Consider the following 4,050-nt stretch of genomic DNA (forward strand, 5'->3'; position numbering starts at 1 on the left):
AGTTGGCTAGGATTAAGAGTTTTCTTAGAAAGGAATGAGAGGGTGGGTGTGGCTACAAAGGTGATCCGGTGGAAAGACAAAGGCTGTGGAGGTCCAGCATGCCTCCTGGTCACACTGAGACCATTGCTGACACCATTTCTTTGTCTGGTCAGCGCTGACTGAGCATCTATTACACGCCAGGAGCTGCCCCATGGAGCCTGCCCGGTGAGCAGAGAGGTCGTGCCTGTTCACTCACCTCAAAATGGCAAGCTCATCTCCTAACCATCCTATATCATGTCCTTTGCAGAAGGTTTTTGCGTGTGTTTTAAGAGAATCATGAACTTTTTCTCCTTGTATTCCTACTATAAATCCTATTTTGTCATGGTTAAGTATTACTAGATTTAATTTTCTCCTATTTATTGTTTTTACACTTATATTCAAAAGTGAATTTCGTCTACAGTTATATGCACATGTGCATCTGTGTGTGTGTGTGTGTGTGTGTGTATGCACACATGTGTACACATAGATGCTGACCTTATCAAGTTTTGACATCAAGGAAATTCTATGGGAACAACTTACCTAAAGTTTGGTAGATTTTGACTATAAAATTGCTTGCACCAATGAGAAACTGCAACAGAAAACAAGTATTCTATTTATAGCAGCAATACAAATGAAGTATCTAGATATAAATTTCTCTCGGCTGTACTGTTCTTTTAACTGATGTATCTTGTACATACAACCAAATGCACAGATCTTCACCTTCCAGTTCAAGAATTCTGACAGTTTCAAATGACCAAGTCAAGTTCCAGAATATTTCCATCACCCCAGAAAGCTTCCTCATGCCCTTTTACTGCCAATTTTTGACACAAGCTTTGACAATCAATTACCATTCTGATTTCTGTCACTAGAGATTAGTTTTGCTTGCTATAGAAATTCACGTAAATGAAACATACCATATGAACTTTTTTGTATCTGGCCTCTTTCAATACAGCATATTTTTTATATTCAACCACAGAGATATGTATATCAATGTTCATTTTATTGATAAGTAGCATTCCAAAACTATATAACAAAATTATTTAATTCATTCACCTATGAATGGATTTTGGATGTTTCCAGTGTTTGGTAATTTGACTAAAACTGTAAGGTACATTTATGTACAAGGCTTTTTTAAGTCCCTAGGAGTGGAATTGCCAGGTCATAAGTGTTTATTTAGCTTCATAAGGAACTGCCATCCTATGTTACATGAGTAATGTATGAAAGTTGCAGTTACTCCACACTTGATATTCTCAGTTACCACTATATATTGATCTAGAAGGTATAGCTAATCTAGTAGGTATATAGTGGGAACTCCGTGTGGTTTTAATTTGCTTTTACTGGATGACTACTAATATTGAGCATCTCTTAAGTGCTTATTGGCCATTTATATATCTTCTTTTATGAATTGTCTACAACTCTTTGCCCATTTTAATTTTGGTTGTCTAAATGTTAATGATTTTTAGGAATTCTTCAGCACATATTATAAATACGAATCCTTTATCAGATATCCGTATCATGATAATGTTTTCCTCATCTGTAGCTTGCCTGCTATTTTTTTCTTAATAGAATCTTTAGATGCTCTTGATGATGTCCAGTTATTATTTTTTGATTTATGGTTCATGTTTTTTGTGCTAATCCAGTCAGTATCTTCGCCTTCCTCAAAGTTTCAAATATTCTCCTGTTTTCCTTCCAAAAGACTGATGGTTCTAAGTCTACATTTAGATGAAGTTTTGAATTATTTTCTGAGTGGCACTGTTTTATACAAATATCTAGTTTGTTTCAGCATCATGTTTAATGTTTTCCTTTCCCCTTTCCTGGAGAAGGAAATGGCAACCCACTCCAGTACTCTTGCCTGGAAAATTCCATGGACGGAGGAGCCTGGTAGCCTACAGTCCATGGGGTCGCAAAGAGTCGGACACGACTGAGCGACTTCACTGCACTTTCACCTTTCCCCTTAGAATTAATTTAGCTCCTTGATAAAGAATCAGTTGAAAGACAAAGGCATTTGCCCTCCTATGTTCACTGTAGCACTATTCACGACAGCCGAGATATGGAAACAGCCTAAATATCCATCCACAGATGAATGGATAAAGAAAATGTGCTTCACATATAAAATAGAATGTTACTCAACCTTCAAAGAGAAGAAAATCCTGTCACTTGTGACAATATATATGAACCTGGAGGACATGATGCTAAGTGAAATAAGCCAGACACATAAACATAAATATTGTATGGGCTCACTTATATGTGTTGTATTCTTTTAAAAATCCAAACTCATAGTACCAGAAAGTGAAATAGTGAATTCTAAGGTCTGGGGCATGGAGAAAAGGAGCAAATTTTTTAAAAAAAATCAATTGACCATATTAGGTAGGCATATTTCCCAGCTCTCTGTTCTGTTCCATGGATCCATCCGTCTGTCCTTATGGCATCCTATGCCACCTTGATGACTGCAGCTCAGTTGGAAGTTCTAAAACCAAGTATGCACCTCTTTCATGTTACTTGTTTACAAGATATTTTGGCTCATCTATATCCTTTACTTTTTCACATAAAGTTTAAAATCAGCTTTCTTCAAAATGACTGCATGGAATTTTGTTTGGTATTGTGTTGAGCCCATAAACCAATTCGAAGAAAACTGGCATCTTCTTGATACTGTAAACTCTGATCCATGAACATGATGTATCTCTCCATTAACTTGGCCCTTATTTAATTTCTCTCAACAACGTTTGTGCAGTTTTCACTATGAAGGTCTCGTTCATCTTTCATCAGATTTATTCACAGGTATCTTAATGTTAATTTTGAGCATTTTTAATCTCACTTTTGTAGTTTTAGTATGCCTCCTTTATAAGATTGAAGACATTCTATTTGTAGCTAGCAGAGATTTTTTTTATAATGAATATATGTTTAATTTTACCACATTTTTTCTGCATTTTTAAAAATAATGATACATTGGTTATCCTTTAGTCATTTAGCTTTCTTTATTCATCACTTTATGGTGGTGAGTTACATTGATCTGTTTTGTAATTAATATTAAAGGGATATAGTTCTTTATCCCTGACATAAACCCCACTTGATCATTATATGGTATTCTTTCTAGCATTGCTGATGTCTTGCTAATATTCTGCTAAGAATTTTTACGTATATGTTTATGAAGGATATTAGTCTAATTATAATTTTTGGTCAAGTTTCAGTATCAGGGTCAAGCTGGCCTTATAAAATGATTTGAGACACATTCCCTCTTCCTTTATTTTCTCCAAAGAGTTTTGTCAGATTGACAGTGCTTCCACAAATATTTGATAGAATTTTCTGAAGAAGCCATTGGGCCTAGAGCTTTCTTTGTAGAAGTTTTTAATTATAAGTTTAATGTCTATGATAGACATAGGGTTGTTTAGACTTTCTATTCTTGTGTGTTTCAGTAATTTGCAGTTTTCAAGGAATTTGTCAGGTTCATCTAAGTTGTTGAATTTCCTGGCATAATGTTGTTCATAATATTCTCTCATTATCACTTTAATATTTATATGATCTTGGATGAAAAGGTTTTTTATTTTTGTTTTTGTTTTTTTTTTATTTCAGTATTTAATGATGTTCAATGACTGGGTAACTTGCAAAAGAAAAATATATATGACCAAAAAGAATGAAAACGGCTCATTGTAAATAGTACTTGAACAAATACAAATTAAAACAGTGAGATACCATTTATCACCTATCAACCTACTACAGTCTGAAAATAATGAGTCCTTCATTTAATAAAGTATGTCATTGTTCTTTAATAAATATCTCACCTGGCCACTCACTGTCAGGGACCTCCCCCCGACTCTCCTCCTGGTGCCGCCTAGCTCACCTGTGATTTCAGCGGCATCCGGGGGCAGGATAAGCCCATCCAGGCTCCTTACATTCCCAGTCTCGGGGCAGGAAACGCCCAGGTCCCTTCCTCCATCACATGGGGTTTGTGTGCAGCCCTGCCCCTGTGCTGCCCTCCAGTCCCAGGTCTCACACTAGCTTCCCCTCCCCTTCCGCCTTCCAGAATTCCCCTTA

This window comes from Cervus elaphus, chromosome 33 (assembly GCF_910594005.1).
Source record: "Cervus elaphus chromosome 33, mCerEla1.1, whole genome shotgun sequence".
NCBI lineage: Eukaryota > Metazoa > Chordata > Mammalia > Artiodactyla > Cervidae > Cervus > Cervus elaphus.